This window comes from Triticum dicoccoides, chromosome 2B, assembly GCF_002162155.2.
Source record: "Triticum dicoccoides isolate Atlit2015 ecotype Zavitan chromosome 2B, WEW_v2.0, whole genome shotgun sequence".
NCBI lineage: Eukaryota > Viridiplantae > Streptophyta > Magnoliopsida > Poales > Poaceae > Triticum > Triticum dicoccoides.
Genome location: NC_041383.1, coordinates 521678452 through 521703602, shown reverse-complemented (window position 1 = coordinate 521703602; position 25151 = coordinate 521678452). Strand labels below are relative to the sequence as shown.

General features: G+C 48.4%; 1 pseudogene; it reads left to right on the top strand.

Moving 5' to 3' along the window:
* The first annotated feature begins 4405 nt into the window (after positions 1 to 4405).
* Positions 4406 to 9162, top strand: LOC119364604 (annotated as a pseudogene).
* The last annotated feature ends 15989 nt before the right edge of the window (positions 9163 to 25151 follow it).

Below are 25151 nucleotides of genomic sequence, written 5' to 3'. Positions count from 1 at the left end.
AAAAACGCGAACAAAATTTGAAACAGTAACATCTTTTCAAATTCAAAAATATTTTTTAAAAACACCATTTTTTATAAAAAACATGCACATCATTTGAATTTGTGAACATTTTTTAAAATGGGAACATGTATTTCATAACATTTTTCGAAAATGTTTATCTTCTATAGGCGAACATTATTTTGAATTGTGAAAAATTCACTAAACCAACAATATTTTTTGAATCTGGAGAATTTTTTAAAATGCAATTTTATTTTTAGAAATCTGGAACAATTTTGGCAAACATTTTTTTTGAAAAAACAGGAAACTTTTATCAAGTTCCGAATATTTTTCAAAATAACAACAAATTTTTGGATTGTGAATATTTTCCAAAATTTGATTCTTTTTAAAATTCCAATTTTTTTGAGAATTTTTAATTTATGAAATAAATTCTGTAAGAAAAATAAATTTTGAGCGAAAAAAGAGATAGGGGAAGGAGAAAAAAAAGTAAAACACAAAAACAAAGAAAAATGGGCCAGCCCATTATTGGTTGTCCTGTACGAAGCTCCGACTATTGCCGCCCTGTGCGGAAAATAGAATTTTCCCAGCTGCGTGGTCAGAAAAATAAATGGGCTGGCTTTGCCGGGCCACAGCGCTCGACCCACATACGTAATTCTGGAAAAGCCTTTTTCTTGCAGAAGAACGCATAAGAATTTAGTACCACCTCAGATAGAAAAAAATATCTTTTCAACGTTGAACAGATGACAAATTGATGAAACGCATCTTGCTTTATTAGTAAAAAAAAGTATAGGTATAGGTATAGAATATTTTTTCTGTTTCTTAGTGTGTTTTTTGAATTTGGATCTGAATTTTTAGGGTTGTAGTCATGTGTCTTATGAACACTAAAACTGAATTAAAACATTTAAGTAAGGGAGTACTATTTATCCATGCGCGGTGCGGAGAGAGCGCAACGCATGCAAAGCGTTCTGGTGGTGCCGTTGCTCGACCCGCGAGATGGCTCCGGCACGGGCGGACAGGCAGGCACAAGGGGCGTGTTTGGTTGCATATCCATCTCCAGCCAGTATGAAATACAACCTCATATGCAGCAGATGGAACCTGTTTGGTTGCCTGCATCGCATCGGGAGGCACTTACCCCACTGCTGTTTGGTTGCCCGCATTTGTGTTTAGGGTGTGAGCAGATGCAAACTTCAGTTGTTTGGTTGCAAACAACGTTCATGTTCTGCTCACCCCATTCAAATGTGGTGGCCTTACCACCACACATGATCAGCACAACAGCAACATCACAACAACAAGATCAAACAAAGCAAGCAATGTAATGACAGCAAATTTAACACAACAAACTACTTAACTAGATAGCATAAGTCTAGATTAAGAGCAGGGGCATCCTCCTTCCCTGCTCCGTGCCAGGGTGCTTCTCCTGGCCAAAATATGAACAAGTTCCCAGCACAAGTCTCGCCACACACCATAAAAATTGTCCACTAACACCTTACTTAACTTAACTACATAGCCTGCTCGATGTCACCAAGGCAGTTGTGCCTGCTGCAACGATACCTGCACATCACCGATGAGTCGTGGTTGTAGATCTGAACCTTCAGTCCGAGTCCTAAGATGTGCACAACAACGAGGTCGCTGGGGACGATGCGGTGGCGGTCGCAGAAGTAGTTCCACCCCCGGCCAAGCAGCATGTGGCTCTCTAAGTTCTGGACCTGCACCCAGAACACGCACCGCTTGTTGGCCGAGAGCCTGACCACGCGCGGGAGTCGCTTGATGACCAGTCAGGTGTTCATCACCTCCACAAACTTGGGAGGGACGATGAGCATGGCCAAGTCCTTGTTGTCCTTGATCTGCTGGTAGAATCTCATCGACTCCCTGGCTCCCTCCTCGTGGCCCTTCCTCGGAGATCGTCCCCTTGAACGAGGCACGCTCATGAAGGCGATCCTGCCAGGCAGGTCCACCGTCCCGAGCCACCTGTTCATGGGGATGAAATCCTCGGCGCGCTCAGCTCCGGCCATCACCTGAGCTCCTCCACCCGCCACATCCTAGTCAGTCTTCGGTATCTTGTCAGGCAACATGACAAGTATTAGTACCAAACAAAGCAAGCAAGCAAGCAAGCAAATGCCACCGATCAGTGGCACTGGTCAGTGGCATTTGGCCAACAGCAAGTGCCACTGATCAGTGGCATGTGCTCATGGCCAAATGCCACTGATCAGTGGCACTGATCAATGGACTTGCCCAACAGCAAGTGCCACTGATCAGTGGCATGTGCTAATGGCCACATGCCACTGATCAGTGGACTAGCCCAATAGCACTAATCTACTTGCTGTAGTGCAAATGGCACCTAGGCAAATGCCACTTATCAATGGCACTTGCTATTGGGCAAGTCACTGATCAGTGGCATCTTCTTTGCTGCAACTGGCACTGATCACTGCACTATTCTAAACAAGAAAACATCTAAAAATAGCAACATCAAGTGCCAATAGCACCCAAGTGCAGCCATGCAGATCTGGAACCATCCTAAAATGGTCCTACTACATGCACGTATAACATCCACTGATGGCATAAACCCTAGCTTCAACATGCAACATGAAATAAGGACATGATCCTAACATGAACATGCCATCAGTCAACATGATTCTAGCATTCATCACTCAACATGAACATGCCATCAGTAGAACACAACTACTAGCATGTAACACAGTTCTTAGGACACACAAACAGTAGCAAAAGAAAATTATCCTAGCACACACACTGTACAAAATAAGAACAGATCAGTCTGATTGGATTCGATTGGGATCGCATCCAATCAGATCTGCTAGAATCCTATCAATCATAGCACATGCCTAAGAAATTAACCGATAATATATATCTAGGAGCAAGCTTTGAGGGGATTTGACTCACCGGAGCACGCGCAGCCGCGGCGAAGCGAGGCCGGGGTGAAAACCCCGGCGGGAAGGATAGAGGTGGCGGAGTAGAGGACGAGCCGGGCCCGGCATTGGCCCCGTGCTGAACGCCATGCCGGAGGTCGAGAAGGACGGCCCGCCGACCGGAGAAAACCCTTGGACGGGGGTCAAGAAAACCCCCGAGCCCAATGATGCCCAAGAAGGGGCGACTCTGTCGACGGCGCCGACGCCGAGCCCAGGACCACGACGTCCGGAATGGGCGGCGGAGCAGGAGTGGCCGTCACCGCATTGGCTGGCGCTCGTGGAGGCCGACAGCAGATGGGGGACGACGCCTGTAGCGCCAACGCCAGGTCGCGGCCCGAGTTCTGGAGCCCGGCCAGTCAGCGCTCCTGGATGCTGTCGATGCGCTGGTCGACCGGGTCAGAGGGCGGCGCGACGGTGGGCGTGGCGGAGCCATCGGAGAAGAGGATAGGAGAGGAAGGGGCGGTGAGGGAGAGAGAGGGAGCGATGGGAATAGTGCGCCTGGACGGTGACAGGAGAGTGGGGGCGAGTAATGAGACGTCGCTTCCGTCTCCCGCGCTGCCCGAGGCGTGCAAGTGCCCCGCATGCGCGGCCGCGCCCGGCCAGGCTCGCGATTCGGCAGTTTCCGCCGGGTCAGGCTGCGGGCTGCTTTGAGGTCCGTGCGGACCTCAAACTGCATGCAGACCAGCCAACCAAACAGGCCGCGCACATCCCGCGCGGACCTGGTTGGGCTGCATGTGGGCAACAAAACACGCCCAAGATGACCTGTCCCAGGAAATCAAGTTCCGGCTTGCAGTTTGCAAAAAAAAAAAAAAAAACAATTCCGACTTGGACGACACGAAGAAAATACTGATATATCTGCATCTCCAACCAAGATATTTATGCAGCAACACCTCTGTTTCTTTTTATAATACCATAAAGTTCAGGAACAGAGGCGAAACAAAGGCTCCAGAGCTTGGCCCACGGGCCAGAGACCGACGGCTGATCCCTTCCAGGAAGCAAAGGTCCTAGTCGTGATCCTTTCCACGGACCAGTATTGTTGTTTTCTCCTAAAAAATGCAGACACAACGACACGAACTATAATTATTTAACACACGAAATATTATTATGTACCGTACTTTTTTTCGACCTGAACTATTATTATATACTGGCAGCACTGTACTTACCGACTTAAGGAACAATAATATATCGGGGCCCAACTGCCAACGGGCCCCGGCGATGTGGATATGCATAACCTCGGAAAATTACACTCTCACCCCGGACCAACGCCAAAATCACATAGCCAGACCCCACCGCAAACAAGCCGTGATCTGTCCCGCATGCAGCAAGCGCGAGCAATCCGCCTCTCTCACCGACCTTGGGCCCGCCGTCCCACGAGGGACCCGGCCGCAAAATTACCGCGAAAAGGCGCAACAGTTTCCACTCCCAGCCTTCCCATCGAAGGTAACGGAAGGCTCGATAAAAGAGGGAGCTTGGGCGGCGAGGCCCCGGCCCTGTTCCGTTCTTCATCTTCCCCACCACGCCACACCCCCCCACCCCACCGCCGACGCACTGCCTCATCCCCCAGCTCCACTGTGCAGGGTCTCCGCCTCTCCGGCCGCATCGCCGAGGCTTGCAGGGGCCGCGCAGAGGCCCCCGCCGCCGCGGACTCGCGCCATGATGCCTCAACGGGACACGCCGCCGCCGTTCCGCGGCCTCGTGCCGCTCGGACGCCCCCGGGGTCTCGTCATCAAGGTAGTTTTCCCGTGTCCTGGCAGTGTGGCGACGGTGGTGTGGTGCTCGATCGGGGACGATGAGGGGAGTGCCGTTTTTTTTTTTCCTTTCCGCGTAGGGTTTGGCGTTTCGTCGTCGGGAGTCGAGGAGGGGTTCTGCGCCTGCTAGATTGTAGAGCGATCCGGGCGCTGCTTGTGGCCCAAGTCCCGTCTAGTCGCGATGGCGTTGGACACTGACGTCGGGGGTCTTTTCCCCTTCGTTGGAGATGGGGGGCGTGGTCGGCTGCAGATGAAGGGATGGGACGGGATTTTGTGTTCCGTCTGATTGTTGAAGAATGGATTTTTTTTTTCCTTCTCTATGGGTGTATCTGAGGTCAGATTGCTCTGATCTTGTTCGCCATTGTAAAAACCGTGGAGATAATTTCACCCGGTAACTGACGGGTTACCTGACGGGCTTGCGTTGATTGGTGCAAAGTTCAGATTACAGCTAGGGCGATTGTTGCTGCTAGTAAAGAACTGCTTTCTGTTCGTATTTGATGTTAGAGTACTTTAATCTATGTCTCAGAGCACTGGAGGCCTAGATTTCTGATTTCTCGTGAGATATTGTGTTTGGAATTTAGTAGCATGAAAGTGATAAATTTAGTCTATGTGTCATCGAACTCCATACTTAGTGTTCTTATATGTGCATACTATGCGTACTGTGGTAGTGTGACTGTACACTTGTGTCACTCTTCCTTTAAATCTCCACTATCTCTAAGGATTATACTTTTAGCTGCTGCTGCTGTTGTTTTTGTTGTTGTTGTTGTCCTTAACTGGCTAATAACAGAACAAAACATAGGAACAACACACACTTCTTCTAGGAATATGTTTTCTTTGTGCCACCTGTTGAATCCTTCTGCTCTAATCTGTAGTTCCAGTCATACGTCATTCTTGTTAATATCCGAGTCTATGATTGGTTGATGTTTCAGGTCAAATATGGTGGCACTCTCAAGCGGTTCAGTGCTTCTGTGAATGGTTCAAACTTAGATCATAATCTTGCTGCCCTTCGGTCAAAGATTGCAAATGCTTTTAAGTTCAGCCCCGAGGAGCAATTTATTCTCACATACACTGATGAGGATGGAGATGTTGTCATGTTGGATGATGATGATGATTTACGTGATGCTGCTGTTAGTCAGGAGCTGAACCCTCTCAGGATTGATGTTCAGTTGAAAAGCAGCACTGCTGGGGCCCCTCAGCCTAAGCAGCAAGCCTTGAATTCCAGGTCTAAGATGTCGGCAGCTATGGAAGATCAACTAGCTCAGGTGAAATCAGCTATTGATGAAGCCTTGAAGTTTGTACCAGAGCAAGTTCCTGCCGTCCTTGCTAAACTATCGCATGAGCTGCGCTCTAAAGCTGCATCATCGGCACCACCAGTGCGTGAGTTGCTGGATCGAATTGCTAAACTGATGGCACCCAAGAGTGGCATAGAACCTACCAGTGGTCTCTCTGACAGTTCATCTGGTTCCTCTAGTGGTAATCCACAGACATTGAGAGACATGAAAGATAATAATGCATCTGAATCTGCAACAGTTTCAGCTTCACATTCGCAACATGCTAAATCATCTAGAGCACTTGGTCTTAAGAGTGTGCTAGTTGAGAAGACCAATGCTCAAGTTCAACAAGCACCAGGCTGTACGTCAATTGGGGTTCCATCGGTTTTAGTTGGTTCAGGTGGAAAACTCTTGTATCATAAGAAAAGAACTGATGCCCTGAGTAAGGGGAAATCACATGTCCAAAGTATGGGGAAATCTGTCATGTCTTCTTCGGTGCCACCTGTTCCTTCATTTGCTCCTGGTGGCTCTACTCTTGGTTCTGCGAATGGGTATATGCCCTTTGGGTCTATTAGAAAGATCAATGGCGATTCAAGCTCAGCCTTCCCTCCCCCCAGAGGCCCTCCGTCAAGTTCAATTCCGACCTTTGAAACTAATCCAATACTTAACCCTTACTCTTCAGTTGCAACCCATGGTTTGCAGAAGGCATTCCCTCCTCCACCTGCCTACGACTACAATCAGTTTAGGTCCAGTAGGCCTTCAGCAGTTAATCCATATGGAATTTATCAAGATCCCTACTCATTTGGTTCTTACAGTGGGTATGGTATCCCACAGCAGTCGATTCATAAATGGGTAGAATGTGATGGCTGCGGGGTGACACCGATTGTTGGGCCTCGTTACAAGTCGACTGTGTAAGTATTTTAGTTACAATTAAATAATTCTGTTCTTCATTCATATCTTATTTTCATTGGATTTTTGAAAACAATTGTTCTCCTGACATTTTTCTCTTTGCTGGCAGCAAGTATAACTATGATCTATGCAGTGCTTGTTTCTATCGCATGGGCAATGAGGCTGAATATGCCAGAATGGACAAGCCACTCTCAGTAAGTGAAAGATTGAGAAACCTGAATAAGGTGACCAGACCAGTCTGTTCATACTCATGATTATATACTTCATGTGAGATAGTAACATAATATTTACACTTAGTTCCGTTTGACCATTCTCAGGATAAGAGGTTCCTCCAACTTGACTGCCGTTTCGTCAAGGATCTCACTGTCCCTGATGGAACACGAATGGCGCCATCAACTCCGTTTCGTAAGATTTGGTGCATGCTTAACAATGGAAATATCGTATGGCCTTATGGAACCCACCTTACCTGGGTTGGTGGAGATCAATTTGCTCGCCAAAGCTTAGTGAAATTAGCGGTAAGTACTTGCTAACCACATATAATTTACTCCCTCCGTCCCAAAATAAGTGTCTTGAGCTTAGTACAAATTTGTACTAGAGCTAGTACAAAGTTGAGACACTTATTTTGGGACGGAGGGAGTATTTGCTAATGTGTTGTGGATGTGAGATTACATGGATGCATCTCAGACCATAATAAAGTCTAACTTCCGTTTGAACTTCTCAGATTCCAGAGGCTGGTTTCCCCTTGAATGGAGAAATCGATGTTTGTGTTGACTTCGTTTCACCTGCGAAACCTGGTAGGTACATATCGTACTGGAGGCTAACATCGCCAGACCTACAGAAATTTGGTCAGCAAGTTTGGGTTCTTATTGAGGTTTTTACTCCGCCATCACTTGCTCCTCTCCTTGTCAGCCTTGATGTTCCTCCCCTCATGACCTTCCGCATGCTGATATTGTGTGCAGGTGGAAGAGCCTGTTCAAGCCGGTGACAATCAAACTGCTGCAATAGACTTGAACTTGCCTGCAGACAGCAACCCTGCAACATCAAGGCCATCCATTGTATAGCCTTGTTAGACCGTAGAATTCTCTTCCTCAAGTGGCCATATGGTTTGTTTACATATCTGATCATTTGTCTGCTAAATTCGTGTGCAGGTGCAACAGCCTGTCCAGATCAGTGGCAATAAGGGAACTGCTGCAGTGAACTTCTTGAGCTTGCCTGCAGAAGGCAGCACCGCAACCTGGACCTCAGATTCTGCATCTGACTCTGACGATGATGGCATACCTCTGCGTGATGTGCTTGCCACCCTGAGACGGAAGGGACCCAAAGCGGTTGGAAGTGTTGTGCCCTCTGCACCAGCAGCAGATGAACCAGTTCAAGTACCCATCGCTTATACCCAGGCAGTGGATGAACCAGTTCAAGTACCCATCGCTTATCACCAGGCAGCAGATGAACCAGTTCAAGTACCCATCGCTTATCACCAGGCCTCATCTGCTGAAGCTCTAGGGATGCCTGCTGGTGTGGCCGCACCTGAAGCCGCACCACTGCCGGAACCCATCAGTGTGCCGGAACCTCTACCAGCACCTACTCTTGTCAATTCACATGTCGCTCCTGCCAGCATTCCTTTGCCTGATGAAACCATCAACAACATGATGGAGGATAAGCTTCTGAGGGAACTGGCGGACATGGGCTTCAGGCAGGTTGACCTGAACAAGGAGGTGCTTCGGCAGAATGAGTATGATCTCCAGAAGTCGGTGGATGACCTGTGCGGCTTCCATGAATGGGACCCACTCCTTGCTGAGCTGAAGGAACTGGTATGCACCACTTCCTCATTCTGTGTAGCGCGAGAATATCTTAATTTAGGATCCTTCTTAATTCTCAACTCTTATTCGCGTCAGGGTTTTGATGATTGAACACAGATATAGAAGAAGTGCTCGAGCAAGAAGCATCAAGTTCCGTGAAGCGTGTGGCGATGGATCTTCCTTCCGGAGAGAAGGAGCGGTGATGGCCTCCTGCGCTCATCTGCTGGAGCGCTGCTGCCTAGTAGTAGTAACCTAGATATAGATATAGTACCTAGTATAATGTAATGCAGGAATAACCAGACGAACTGAAGTGATGCTGCATAATGCAGTGCACTGCAGCCGCAGTAGTAGTAGCAGCCAGTAAGCAGGGCCATAATAGTCCGGCGCTACGGTGTGTGTCAGCTCGTGCACCGTGGTTTGCCTTTCGTGTAAGCAGGGTACCTTATCAGGCGAACTGCTAGTATGGTTTATGAGTATGCTATATGTTCATAATATCTGCCCCTGTGCTTCTCGATCAGATGGTTGCTGTGCTCTTTTATCAGAGATGTGGTTGTTATAAACTGCTTGTTTGTTGGAGCGTATTTTCGTCCTGGTCCAGGTATTCCAGCTATGGTTGCTTGTATGAACAGGCAAGAAAGTGTGCTCACGTTGGCTTCTTCTGCCCTGAGAACATATTTTGCATGGGAGTAAGAGCAACTCCAACACCTCCCTTAAAAAAAACCTCCTGACCCGCCATTCAGTGACAGCGGCCGGAAACGGTGGCGGCGGCGAGGTTCCGGCGGGGCAGGCCACCCTAAAGTTAAAAGTTATGATGTTTACAGAATTCCTGGTGAAGTTTCAGGCGGGGTTTGATGATCATCTTGCTATAAACCTGAGGGAAAAAGGGCCTAATTTACAAAATCTCCTAGAGTTAGGGATGTTTTACATAATTGTTGGAGTTGCTCAAATTACTCAAATGTTGTGCATCCGGCAGCAATGTTCCAATCTACTACTGTACGTCTCTTCTATAAGGGTTTCAGAGTAGCGAAAATACATCATCATTTGCCAAGTGATCTGGCTTTATCTATGGTCCATGGCAAAATCGTGGATGCGCATGAGCTTTCGCTGCAACAGGTTGCAGCCTGAAGTGGATAAACTGGTCAAAGCAGCTACAAACAAGGACGTGTGCAAGTGACATTTAGGCAGCTAAAAACACTATAGCTCAGTACACTTGATGTTTCATGTCAGCATAGTTTCCTAGAAATTTATATATTTCACATTATGCAAAACATTATTATTTTTTTAAACGAAGGCAAAAGATTTGTCTCATCTCATTAAATAAGAAGATGAGAACAAAGTCTGTTTGTTACATGACCACAAAGGTCAATCGAAAACACAAAGAGATCACTCTCCCGGCAAAATCCTACCCAGAAACTTTGCCCCTGCAAGTACCCAGAGTTTCCCCTCCGCCTTGATTGACGCAACAAAACGTGTGGGCAAGGAGGCCTTGTTGCGAAACACTCTCGCATTCCTCTCATTCCAGAGTGCCCAACAAACTAACATCTTCAAAGAATTATAGGCCTTCCTGTTGACTCCTACCAGATCACCACGTTCGTTCCACCATGCTGCCAACAATGAGAGTGTGGACCAGGCGCTAACCTATGATTGCATCCCCAGCCATGCGTTAATCGCATCCCAAATCCTAGCAGAGTAGCGGCATTTGAAGATTAGATGTGCCGCTGTTCTTGGTTCTCTTTTGCACAACTGACAAAGACTACAGTTCGGTCAATGGCTCTGCTGTCCACACAGGATCTTGCAGAATGAGCCACGAGAAAAATCTGATTCTCGGCGGAGCCCATATTTTCTAGACCATCCTTGGCATGTCCGACTTTATCAATCCTGCCATTTGCAATTGCACTCTGTAAGCCGTGGCGACAGAGTAGCACCCATTCGCAGTGAATTTTCATCGAATGATATCCTTTGTTCTGACCACTAGCTCCACCTCCTGAACCTTGGTCCATAAGTTGAAAAATTGTTGAATGAGGTCAACGGTAAGGTCATCTTGCATGTCGATACAACCTATCCAATCATTGTTCGCCAAAGCCTTGGAGGCACTTGATTTAGGGCCTGTTCTAATGTCCTCCAGTTTCCAACTTCATAAACTCCACATTTGGTGTAGGGCCGAGCGTTTTATCTCCAAGAAGCTGAATCTGAGAAGCTAAGGCAGCCCGTAGTGCAAAAATGTGAAGCAGAGAAAGCCCAGCTCCACCAAATCAAGAAGCTGAGAGTTCACCATATTTACGGAGAGTTGCCACCGCTAAAGAAAACGATTCGCTCCCCTCGAAACAGAAAAACCTATCGCTAGAGGATCATCTCCCTCTTTTTTTTGAGACACAACATCTCCCTCTCTCGTACACACAGGGTTGGCCGAACTGGGCCGGTTAAGGTGCTAAGGCAGTGTCAGCTCATGATAGCGATGAAGAAGCTTGGCGATGCCGCATAACGGAATTTGTTCGCTACGTGGAGTAAGAAGTTGTGCTGAGAAGCTGGATTCGGAGAGTTTGGAGAGTTGGGAGGAGTTCCGAACACACCCTTGGTGCGTTTGGAGATAGCGAAGATGCCTGATGGAATGTCCTTCGGCTTTTGCCCTTGTAACCAAGGAGCAAAGCAGAAACTCATCAACCCACTGTCGCCCATAGTAATTGCCGTCGCAGCATAGAAAAGATCCATGTCTTTGACATCGCAAGGAATGTCGAAACCAACCCACAACCAACGCAGCCACAGAAGCAAACTTGTCTAGACCGAGAATAAAGTCACCATGAGTCAACGGGAAGGCTTATGCATTCCTCTCATTCCAAAGTGCCCAACAGACTAAAAACCACAAAGCATTACAATTTAGCACAACTGTACGGATTTTTTTGGAAAACATCACCACTTTATTAATTAGAAATAATGGTTACATCGTCTATAAGTAGAGATACAATATTTTTCATAGGTGATGAAGCTATGTACCTAGGGTAGGGTCATGGACCTGTCCAAGATACCCTCCCCAAGGACATCTCTAGAAGAAACCACCTTTCAGTCGACCCGGAAACGTTCCACTCGACGGACTCAAAGCCACTCGACCATGAAGCCATCCACTCGACAACCAGAAGACCTAACGTCACTCGGCAGGGAAACGGACGGTCATTAAGTAGCTTTTATGGTCATCATGGCACTTTATTTGTAGCGTTACCAGTAACGCCCTATCTTAATGTATCTTAAACCCTGCACAACTAAGGGCCGGTGGGGTCTGGCGGACTCTATATAAGCCACCCCCCTCCTCAGTGTAAAGGGTTGGCACCCCTGTAACTCATACACATATAATACCAGTCGACCGCCTCCGGGCTCCGAGACGTAGGGCTGTTACTTCCTCCGAGAAGGGCCCGAACTCGTAAACCCCTTGTGTATACAACTGCTCCATAGCTAGGATCTTGCCTCTCCATACCTACCCCCCTTTCTACTGTCAGACTTAGAACCACGACAGTTGGCGCCCACCGTGGGGCAGGTGTCTTAGCGACTTATTGGAGAAGTTGCGATTTTTTCGATCTCCTTCATCATGGTTTCAGGCGGAGTTCTGGTTGAGGGCCGCGAGATCCGTCTCAACGCGCTCACATTCATCACCGACGACTCCGCTTGGCTTCAGGAGGCTCCACTCGACATCGACGCGCTCCCAGTCCGCGGAGCAACGCACTTTCGCGCGTGCGTCCGTGGCGTCCTCTTGCGACAACCGTCGACCCAGTATCGGTCGGTCCCTGTGTCGTCCTCCCTTCCTGTTTCCCGCCGGCGCAAGCGCTCCGGTCGGTCGAGGCTTCAGCGGTGGGTGAGGCACGCGGTGGCTTGCCAGTCGGCCACCCCCCAAGTCGCGACAATCGAGCCCAATGAATCTCTCTACGGCCTGTTCGACCTATCGACTGGCTCCACAGAGACTACATCCGAGTGCGACAGCAGTGATCCCACGGCGGAGGTTCTGATGGTCGATGGACAACGCAGTCCTCCCGGTTTCCCCCGCGCCGACGGAGGCGACGGCGGAGGCGATCCGTCGCATGTCCATGAGGAATATCGCCCCGAGCCCCTCACTTCGCTGCAGAGGGAAGATCTTCGCCGCCGGAACATGGATGCGTTGTACACTCCTATCGTTGGAGAAACCCTCGAGGCTCGCGCCTTAGAGGACGCGTGCTTGGCTAACTTGGCTGAGCGCACTCGACTGGAGAACCTTCAGCGGGAACTCGACGAGCGTGCGCGGCAACGGGTTCCAGAACCCAGTCGACGTCAACTCTTTCCACCACCGACTCAGGTATATCGAACTCCGATCCAGAATTTAGCAGCTGCAGCCTGTATAGCAGAGTCGATTCAGCCTTTCCAGTCAGAGGCTGGCAGAGGCTTGTTGCAGATCAGAGATTTACTCCGGGCAGCAGGGGATCAAAATTCAGCTGTATCGCAGTCACGGAATAGGATTCACAGCAGATCCGTCACTGCAAATACAGTCCAGTCGGCCCATAGTCCAAGATCGCCTCCGAGGCGTGAGGAACATGGAGACCGGCGTGATCAGTACAAGAACCATGAGCAGTATGATCACCGAATCGATTGCGATGATCGACGTCGAGTGCCCACCCCTCCCCCCAAGGGGTGGATCGTACGCGCCTCGACAACAGGATGACAGACGTCATCACAGTGTTGGACGAAGGATTCCAGTCGACCCCAGGGAACCAGGCTTTGATGCGAGATCCATTATCGTTCAAGGTTTGGTCGACAGGAACAGAGCTCACCGAGAAGGTCATGAGAGAGATATACCCACCAGCAGCAGAGTACATGTCTCAGGGCCAGAGTGTTTCAGCAGGGCCATCAGGGCCGCGGTGATTCCTCCCAACTTCAGGTTGGCGACTGGAGTCAGTAAGTTCACCGGTGAGTCCAAGCCTAATACTTGGCTTGAAGACTACCGAGTGGCTGTTCAGATTGGCGGCGGCAATGATGAGGTGGCCATGAAACACCTGCCTCTTATGTTGGAGGGCTCGGCCAAAGCATGGTTGAATCAGTTAGCACCCAGCAGCATTTACACTTGGGACGATCTTGCCCGAGTTTTTGTCACAACGTTTGAAGGAACTTGCAAGCGACCAGCAGGGTTGACAGACTTGCAGTCCTGTGTGCAGAAGTCGAATGAAACTTTGAGGGATTACATCCGGAGATGGATCACATTGCATCACACGGTAGAGAATGTATCTGATCACCAGGCAGTCTGTGCCTTCAAGGAAGGTGTTAGGTACAGAGAGTTAAACTTGAAATTCGATCGAACAGGAGACATGACCCTGAGTCGAATGATGGAGATTGCCACCAAGTATGCCAATGGTGAAGAAGAGGATCGGCTCCGGAGTGGCAAGCACAAGTCAGTCGCCCACGAAACCGGAGGAGGGAACTCCAGTCGGAAGCAGAAGCGGAAAGCCGAGCCCGCTGCTCCTGGAGAAGCCTTGGCTGTGACTCAAGGAAAGTTCAAAGGAAAGCCCAAAGGATCTTGGAACCCTAAGAAGGTAAAGGACAAGGAAGGAAATGACGTGATGGATTTGCCGTGCCACATCCACACAAAGAAAGATGAGGAGGGTAACTTCATTTACCTGAAACATACCACTCAGCAGTGTCGGCTCTTGATCCAGCAGTTTCAGGGGAAACAACCCAAAGATAAGGAAAAGGAGTCGGACAAACTTGAGGACAAAGAGGACAGTGACGAAGGATATCCCCATGTCAATTCCACCCTGATGATTTTTGCCGATGTTGAAAGCAAAAGTCGACTGAAAGTTATCAACCGTGAAGTGAATATGGTTGCTCTGGCGACACCCAGTTATCTGAAATGGTCTCAGACTGCCATCACATTCGACCAGTCCGATCACCCGACACACATAGCCACCCCTGGGAGGCAAGCTTTGGTGGTCGACCCAGTCATCGAAGGCACTCGACTGACTAAGGTTTTGATGGATGGTGGTAGCAGCCTAAATATATTATATGCAGAGACGCTGAAAGGAATGGGCATTCCGATGTCCAGACTCAGTACCAGCAACATGAGTTTCCATGGAGTCATTCCTGGAAAGAAGGCTGAGTCACTCGGCCAAATTGCTCTTGATGTGGTTTTCGGCGATTCCAAGCATTACCGCAAAGAAAAGTTGACATTTGAAGTTGTGGATTTCCAGAGTGCCTATCACGCCATTTTGGGCAGGCCAGCTTATTCACGTTTCATGGCTCGACCATGTTATGTGTATCTCAAATTAAAGATGCCTGGTCCCAAAGGTGTGATCACTATTACTGGCAATCTGAAGAAGGCGGAAGAGTTTTTTCAGAAAGGCTCAAAGATCACCGATGCTCAGATGGCAGTGGTGGAGCTGCAGGAATACCAGAAAGCTGCAGACCCGAGTGATTTGTTGCGAGCCAAGAAGCCCACTACAGAATCAGCATTTCAGTCGTCTGGTGAGACAAAACCGATTCACATTCACCCGACCGACCCCAATGCTGCTCCGACTCATATCTCCACAACACTCGACTCCAAATAGGAAGAAGCGCTCATCCAGTTCCTCCGTGAGAACTGGGACATCTTTGCATGGAAGCCCTCTGACATGTCGGGTGTTCCCAGGGGGCTGGCTGAGCATCGTCTACGAGTTGACTCAAAAGTAAAACCTGTCAAAGAACATCTGCGACGGTCCGCCGTCCAGAAAAGGAAGGCCATTGGCGAGGAAGTGGCTCGGCTCTTAGCAGCAGAGTTCATTCGAGAGATTTACCACTCCGAGTGTCTTGCCAATGTCGCGATGGTCCCCAAAAAGGACAAGTCACTTCGCACGTGCATCGACTTCAAACATATCAATCGGGCCTGCCCGAAAGATCATTTTCCTCTCCCCCGCATCGACCAAATAGTCGACTCAACTGCGGGATGTGAGCGCCTGTCTTTCTTAGACGCCTATTCCGGTTACCATCAGATCCGTCTGTATGGACCCGACGAGATCAAAACAGCTTTCATCACTCCATTCGGGTGCTTCTGCTATGTCACCATGCCATTCAGTCTCAAGAATGCCGGAGCCATGCTCATGAGGATGATTCAGAAGTGTTTGCTCACTCAAATTAGTCAGAATGTGGAAGCATACATGGATGATATTGTGGTCAAGTCACGGAAAGGTTCCGACCTGCTGACTGACCTTGCTGAGACATTTGCCAACCTCAGGAGGTATGATATCAAGCTTAATCCATCAAAGTGCACATTCGGAGTTCATGGCGGAAAGTTACTCAGTTTTCTCGTTTCCGAACGAGGAATCGACGCCAATCCAGAAAAGTTGGTACTATACTCCGAATGAAACGTCCTGTACGTGTGTACGATGTCCAAAAGCTTACTGGTTGCTTGGCCGCTTTAAGTCGATTCATCTCTCGTCTCAGTGAGAAGGCATTGCCTCTTTACCGACTGATGAAGAAGTCAGACAAGTTCGAGTGGACTCCTGAAGCTGATGCAGCCTTTGCAGAGCTAAAAACCCTGCTTTCCACCCAGCCGGTGCTTGCTGCCCTAATCAGCGAGGAGCCTTTGCTGCTTTACATTGCAGCCACGGGACAAGTCGTCAGTACAGTACTTATGGTCGAGCGGGAAGAAGAAGGAAACGCCTTTAAAGTTCAGCGCCCAGTATACTATGTTTCTGAAATTTTGACCCCATCAAAGCAAAGATACCCTCATTATCAGAAGCTTGTATATGGGATTTATATGACCACAAAGAAGGTTGCTCATTACTTCTCTGTCCATTCCATTACAGTCGTCAGCGACGCTCCATTGTCAGAGATTCTGCACAACAGAGATGTAACTGGTCGAGTGGCAAAATGGGCGATTGAACTCCTTCCCCTAGATATCAAGTTTGAGGCAAAGAAAGCCATCAAGTCCCAAGCAATAGCGGATTTCATCGCCGAGTGGACTGAGCAGCAACTGCCGACTCAAGTTCACTCGGAGCACTGGACAATGTTCTTTGATGGTTCTAAGATGTTGAATGGTTCCGGTGCTGGGGTAGTGTTGGTGTCCCCCCGAGGAGATAAGCTCAGATACGTGCTCCAAATTCACTTTGATTCATCCAATAACGAAGCAGAATACGAAGCACTCCTGTATGGGTTGCGTATGGCCATTTCACTCGGCGTCCGTCGCCTCATGGTTTATGGCGACTCAGATTTAGTAGTTAATCAAGTGATGAAGGAGTGGGACGTCAGAAGTCCGGCCATGACTGGTTACTGCAATGCAGTAAGAAAGTTGGAGAAGAAATTTGAGGGGTTAGAGCTTCATCGTATACCCTGACTGAAAAATCAAGCGGCTGATGATTTGGCAAAAATAGGTTCCAAGAGAGAAGCCGTTCCCGGTAATGTGTTTTTGGAACACATCCACATACCATCAGTCCAAGAGGATCCTTTCACCGAAGAAGCCCCGCAGCCAAAAAGTGCCACGGATCCGACTGAAGTTGAAGTTCCAGCGGTGGTCGACCTGATCATGGAAGTTTTGGTCGTCACTCCTGACTGGACGGTGCCGTACATCGCATATATCCTAAGGAAAGAGCTCCCAAAGAATGAAGAATAGGCTCGACAGATCGTCCGTCGATCCAAAGCCTTTACTGTGATAAAGGGACAGTTGTACAAAGAAAGTGCGACTGGAGTCGGTCAGAAATGCATAACACCAGAAGAAGGTCAGATAATTCTTGATGATATCCACTCGGGGATCTGTGGTCATCATGCGTCCTCCCGGACCATTGTGGCTAAAGCATACCGAGCGAGGTTTTACTGGCCAAGGGCGAATGAAATGGCGAAGGAGATAGTTGACAAATGCGAAGGGTGTCAGTTCTATTCCAATTTGTCTCACAAACCCGCCTCAGCCTTGAAGACCATTCCACTCGTCTGGCCCTTTGCTGTTTGGGGATTAGATATGGTTGGACCACTGAGAACTGGCAGGAGCGGCTTCACCCATGTACTGGTGGCAGTCGACAAGTTCACTAAGTGGATTGAAGCTAAGCCTATCAAGAATCTTGATGACAGCACTGCTATCAGCTTCATCAGAGAGTTGATATTCAGATATGGAGTTCCGCACATCATCATCACTGATAATGGGTCAAACTTTGATTCCGACCAATTCAGAGCTTTTTGTGCTTCTCAAGGCACGCGAGTCGACTATGCTTCCGCCGCCCACCCCCAGTCGAATGTACAAGCAGAAAGAGCAAACAGCCTAATTCTCAAAGGACTAAAACCCAGGTTGATGCGTGATCTCAAACACGTAGCAGGAGCATGGGTCGACGAGCTTCCTTCAGTTCTTTGGGGATTGAGGACCACTCCTAATCAGTCGACTGGGCGAACTCCATTCTTTTTTGTCTATGGAGCTGAAGTCGTTCTGCCGAGTGACCTGCTTCACAAGGCACCCCGAGTCGAGCTCTACTCTGAAGATGAAGCAGAACAAGCCCAGCAGGACGCAGTCGACCTTCTAGAAGAAGAAAGAGAGATGGCCATAATCAGGTCGACTATCTATCAGCAAGACTTGCGTCGATTCCATGCCAGAAACGTGAAGAGTCGAGCCTTCCAAGAAGGAGACTTGGTCCTCCGAGTGGATCAACAGAAACCGCACAAGCTCGCTCCTACTTGGGAAGGCCCCTTCATCGTCACCAAAGTTCTCCACAATGGAGCGTACCGTCTTTACAATGTCGATCGCCAGATTGATGAGCCACAAGCTTGGAATGCGGAGCTGCTCCGCCCCTTTTATACTTAAGTTCTCACTCGGATGAGATGTAATAAAACGTACCTTTGTATTTTTTTTATCAAAGACAAGAGTGTTATAATTATCCCAATGATTGTTATTGCTTTTTGTTTACGTGAGAAATCCCCCAGTAGGTGGCTTAGCTGCGAATCCGTTTCGCCTAAGTTTGTAAAAAAAAATCCCTGCCGAGTGACGAGCAAGCCTCTCACTCGGGGGCTTAGCTGCGAATCCGTTTTCGCCTAAGTATTTGAAAATCCTACCAAGTGGAGAGCAAACCTCCCACTTGGAGGCTTAGCTGCAGTCCAGTACTCGCCTAAGTGTTTGAAAATCCTACCGAGTGGAGAGCAAACCTCCCACTCGGAGGCTTAACTGCAGTCCAGTACTCGCCTAAGTGTTTGAAAATCCTACCGAGTGGAGAGCAAACCTCCCACTCGGAGGCTTAGCTACAGTCCAGTACTCGCCTAAGTGTTTGAAAATCCTACCGAGTGGAGAGCAAACCTCCCACTCGGAGGTTTAGCTGCAGTCCAGTACTCGCCTAAGTAATTTTGTAAAAAATCCCTGCCGAGTGACGAGCAAGCCTCTCACTCGGGGGCTTAGCTGCGATTTTGTTTTCGCCTAAGTGTTTGAAAATCCTACCAAGTGGAGAGCAAACCTCCCACTCAGAGGCTTAGCTGCAGTCCAGTACCCGCCTAAGTATTTGAAAATCCTACTGAGTGGAAAGCAAACCTTCCACTCGGGGGCTTAGCTGCAGTCCAGTACTCGCCTAAGTAATTTTGTAAAAAATCCCTGCCGAGTGACGAGCAAGCCTCTCACTCGGGGGCTTAACTGCGAATTTGTTTTTGCCTAAGTATTTGAAAATCCTACCGAGTGGAAAGCAAACCTTCCACTCGGGGCTTAGCTGCAGTCCAGTACTCGCCTAAGTATTCGAGAATCCTACCGAGTGGAGAGCAACCCTCCCACTCGGGGCTTAGCTGCAGTCCAGTACTCGCCTAAGTATGAAATCCATTTCGATCCGCAAGGACGACAAGGTGCAGGTCGACCGCCACCTTCTCCTTCGGAGCTACGCCACAAATACAATGTGCGCTGACGAGGTGCAGGTCGACTGTCGCCTTCTCCTTTGGAGCTACGCCACAAATACAATGTGTGCTAATGAGGTGCAGGTCGACTGTCGCCTTCTCCTTCGGAGCTGCGCCACAAATACAACATGCGCTCCCTCCCGATCTGCAAGGACGCAGGTTGACTGCAATCTGTGCTTCGTCCCCACCTGCAAGAGCGATGAGGTGCAGGTCGACTGGATTCTCCATCTCAGAACTGCATCACGAGTACTAAAAGTATATTCCGAGTGAAGAACAAAATTCACTCGAAGGCAAATGCAAGCATATTCAACGATAGGCCAAGTTCAGATAACATCATACGGATTCAGAAGTGCTCAGGCGTCAAGCCTGTAAAAGTTTATTGGTTACAGAACCACTCGGCATTCCGAGGCAAATTTAAGGCAAAGCATAGAAGTTTTTCTCACTCCTCAGGCGGAGGACTAGAAGGCGCGACAAACTCGTCCAGGTCAATTCCATCAGCAATCCGAGTGGTAGCAGCAATGAAGGTCTCCATGAAAGATTGGAAGTCGTGCTTCTTGGTATTGGCCACTTTGAGGGACGCCAGCTTGTCCTCTCGCGCATCCTTGCAGTGAACACGGACCAGGGACAGAGCAACATCAGCACCACACTGTGACACCCCAAAATTTTAACCTTGTTTTGTTAATTAAATTTTTGCCAGGAAATTAAAACTTTTATTTTCTAGGCTCCCTTTTGAATTTTGAACCTTTTTCTCCCTTGCTATTATGGAGTTTTCCCCAAAATGAAAACTTTTCAAATATGTTATTGGACTTCTTTAACCTCTCAAGAAAAAATTTTCTTTTATTAGTAGAACTAATTACAAAATTAATTTGTTTGATCTTTATTTTCTTGAAAATGGTTTTCCAAGATTATATGGCCATATTTGAACTACAACCATTTGATAAATTCACTTAAAATTTCAACAAAAATTTGGAGATGTCAGGTGATGTTTTAAAATCACTTTTATGCAAAAATATCTTTTATTCATGAAATATTTTGAGCTCTACACCCAATTTTCTTCTCTGGTCCAGTGGGCAATTTTGCACTGCAACTCATTTAAATATTTCTTTCTAGCTTCCACCAAAATTATGGGATGTTAGTAGCAGCATATGATTCAATTTTATGCAAAAACCCAGTGATGTTCTTTGAAAAAATTGAGTGAATCAACCTCTTTTCCATACTGGTCCAACTTGAGGATTTGTACAGCAACTACCTCTTAAGTTGCTCCTTTACCCATGAGCTTTCTCCTACTTGTAGTCCTCCATGCTAAACCTCTAAGTCCAGGAGCATGAACCCATTGGATCATTTTTGGTTCATGAAATGATGCCATTCACCTCCTGTCCAGAATTGAAGTTCTGCAAAACTTGCACTAGCAAGTTTGTGCTTTTCACAAACTAACCTCACCATCCTCTCTTCCATCTAAAGAGACCCCACTCTGGAAGATTTGGCCACTCCAAGAAATGCCTAGGTGTCTGTGGCATTTTGTCAAACACCTTGAAAGCATGAACTGATTTGGCATGAGTTTTGTTTGCATTATGAACTTGGTCTCCTGACCAAACCACCTTGTCCCTTGATCTTCCCTCTATCACTAATCTAGTTCTGTTGCTTGCCAACCTCACCCGAGACCCCTAGCATGCCCCGGCATTTCGCTGAGCATGTTTCGTGCGTGCTCTGGGCGCGAGCAGAGCACGTGTATTGCACGTGCCGCGCCCGAGCCGACACGTCGCGCCCCTGGTTCTTGCCCGCTCTGTAGCGCCACGCCACGCGCTCCCCTTCTCACCGCAACGCGCCAAGCCGCCCTGGCAGCCTACAGCACCGCCGTTAGAGCTCTTGGCGGCACGCCGGCGTCCGCAGCGCGTCTCGGCCAGGTCGGTGCCGCCCAAGCCGCCAGCGCTTGCCACCTGCCTCCTGGAGCAGTGCGAGCCCATCCGCAAGCGTGTCCCCTAGCGCTCGTCGCCGCCACGTCGCCCAAGCTACAGAAAGACGGTCGCCGGCGACCTTATTCGCGGCCGCCGCTGAACTGCCTCGACTCGCCTATTTCAGGAAGCCCCGAGCCCGTCCCCACACGCAGGCAACCTCAGGCCACCTCAATGGCGCTTCCCTAGCTCGCAATCGACTCGGGGAGGTCTCCTTCCCCATCTCCGGCAACCGCAGCCGCCGCCACTGCCCCGACCATTCCGGCGCCACCAGGGCCTCCTCCTCTCCACTCTCTCCACCAGAAGCTCTCTCTTCCTCCCGTGAACACATCCCCCTGCTCGATTTTGATCGGGAACCACCGCAGCCCCAAAACCACTTTGCTCCCGAAGCTTCCTCCGCCGCGAAGCTCACCATCGGCGACTCCCTCCGCCCCCGCCAACCCAACGCCACTGGGAGGACCGCCCCGGTCTTGCGGATCCATCCCGACCCTCTGGAGCCCGCGGGGAGCCGTCGTTCGCCGGCGTTGATCGCCGTTGCCTCGCCTCCGTTCGGGCAGAGGAAGAGGAGGGAGAGATAGACTGGTCAAACCTGACCAGTGGGCCAGGCGGGCCCACTGTCAGTGACACGCGCACCGTCCACGCTGGAGTAAGTGGAAGCGTAAATCCAAAATACGCTTTCGACGTGTACGTGTATATTCAAATCATTTTCTTTTCTGTTTTATTTAAAAACCAGTTTTTTGACTAAACTTTGACTGGCTATAACTTTTTAAATATAACTCCAAATAAATTGTTCTTTTTCCTACCTCTCTCAAATTTGACCTAGTTTATTTTAAGGTTTATTTGAAAAAAAATTCAAACAACTTTTTGTGCTGTTTTTGAATTTGTGTGTTAATTCAAATTTATTTAAAATAGGACTTTGGAGAGAGAGAAGAAAACTTCAAAAGTTTTGGAGTGCACCCTGCCTTTCCACACCTTGAAGGCAAGCATTCTGAACCCCGGCATAATATTTTTTTGGTGTGTTCGTTGACACGTTTATAACACCACCTCATTTCGAAGAACTTGTTATTTCATGTGATATGATCATATGCATGAATGCATATTAGTGATTTCCATGCTGTTGGAAATGAACACACTTGTGATGATAATCATCCTCATGTGCCTTGCATGCATGCCGGAAGGAATCCGGGAAAACCTCTGCCTTGGGTAGACATGAGTTTGTCGCCGGTCTCCGTCGGGACGGTTATGTCCGGTATGGCATAGTGAGGTATAGTGAGCGGTGATTCTGTTGGTTGAAATATTTTTGTTATACATGTCATGTAGGGAAAATTATAAACCTCCTGAGTCGACCGTAGATCGAGTCTTGTTCCAGTAACCCCCATACTTGTTTCGTACTACCACTCGTCTCTACAACAAGTAGAGTACGGTTCAGTAATTTGTCAACCCCTTTCTAGCACACACCGTACAGAGGGGCCGGGATGAGGGTACCACGGCCATGGATTAAAGCCAGTCATCCGGTCAGGGGGCATGGATGTTTCGGTTGTAGCCAAGGGGGTAGCTTCCCCAGTTTTGCGCGCGGTATAAATTTTGTGATCCCATGCTAATCGAGGTTGTAGCCTCCCCACTTAGAGTTTTGCTTAAACAAGTGTCGTGGGTGATTCCAGACACCGGTGAGTTAAGCTGGTGTGTGCAAGTCAGGTGCGTTTTCATTTAAAAGACCGTAGACGGAATTAGTCCCGATGGACTAAAGGAATCCGTTACTCGTGGGTAAAGAGTACACCCTCTGCAGAGATTAAACCTATTCGAATAGCCGTGTCCATGGTTAAGGACTACAGTCTGGGATGGGTCAAGTGTCGGTCTTAGTGTCAGTCTTCGGAGGTGAAACTGTTAAACCAGAACTTGAATCATGACTTGAGACATATGATGATTATGATTATTTTTATTTATGGACTAGCCCCTTTATATTATTTGAAATATTGAGTATCCCTGGGATAGGTTTTACCTCCCGGATATTCACTATATTTTTTTATTTTTTTATAAGCCCTTATGTGGTGTCGCTGAGACGCCCGACTGTGGCATTTCTATTATAAGCCCTTTATGTGGTGTCGCTGAGACGCCCGACTGTGGCATTTCTTTTATAAGCCCTTTATGTGGTGTCGCTGAGACGCCGACTGTGGCATTTCTTCTATAAGCCCTTTATGTGGTGTCGCTGAGATGCCCGACTGTGGCATTTCTTTTATAAGCCCTTTATGTGGTGTCGCTGAGACGCCCGACTGTGGCATTTCTTTTATAAGCCCTTTATGTGGTGTCGCTGAGACGCCCAACTGTGGCATTTATTCTATAAGCCCTTTATGTGGTGTCGCTCAGACGCCCGACTGAGGTATTTCTCTTTATTTACTGACTTTTCGAGGCGTCGCTTCAGACACCCTATCGGTGCCTTTTATTATTAATACGTCATTGCATTTTCATAAATAACCTGCTTACATGCATCAGAGATTTATTTACCTTTTGTGACTGACGTCATGAGCATAAATATTTCAGAACACCGTTGTTATATTATACCCGTGTTCATAATGTTTGCGAGTACATTCAAAGTACTCACTGGCTTGTCCTTGGCTATTGTCTTGGTCAGATTTCTTTCACGGAGAGGAGCGATGTGATGACAGCCCCGGAACCTAAGCAATGGTGATAGCAGCCTCGCGAAGTTAGGGGTTAACCTGGTCAGTTGTTCCTGTGGGAAATGGAGTCCCATAGACACTGACGATTCACAACCCGCTTCCGCCGTCAACCACTAGAAACCATTTGTTGTACTCACAGACCAGAATGGTCTTGTACTACATATGTTGTATTTTGCTTGGAATTTCTGTATCAAGTTGGTGCCTCATCAGCTAACAGTTATCCTGGGGCTGGTGAGCACAAGGGCCATTTTTTGGGAATTAATACCCGGAAAACCGGTCGTGACACACACCTGGCAGAAGACTTCTTCCATTCTTTCACTCGACCTGGAACTTCATTCAGTCGAGTCATTAGATACTCAAGGTCATTTTGAAGCGTCTCTCCCGGCCAGAGTGTCGTGTCGATTCATGACACCGCGACTTTCAGTCGAGCGAGGTAGTCAACCACACCAGCAACACGAGACTCCAGTCGGAGCACGTTCATAGCAGCTTCGTCTTTCACAAGAGAGTTAACGGGGTCCAAGCCTGTCTCCACTCGACTGGTCTCCTCCTCGAAGTTTTGGCAGAATTCTGCAAACACAACTCGAAGATAAATCAGCAGTTCTAAGATAAGTCGACGATTACATGTCAGTCGGGCAGGAGATATTACCCTCAAGCACGATGAATAACTTCTTGGCGAGCCCTCCCAGATAAGCCTCCAGATCATTCTTCTTCCCCACCAGTTCACCAGCCTTGTCATTCAGAGCTATCTTGTCGTTCTTCAGACGGCTGACTTCCTTGTTGGCCGCGTCGAGAGCAGCTTTCAGATTGGCGTTCTCCTCTTCAAGTTTTCCGACTGAAGCCAGTTTCTCTTCCGCACGCTTCGTTTTGTCCAAAGCTGCCTTCTGCGCCTTGGCAAGGTCGCGGTCCTTCTTCTTCAGAGCCTCCTTCATTTTATCTACAAAATGACAACGAGGTCAGAATCAAGAATGGGCAGAAAGATAAAGACATTTGTCAAGTTCTCACCAATCATACCTTTTGCCTCATCCTTCGCCTTCTTAAAGTTCTCCTGA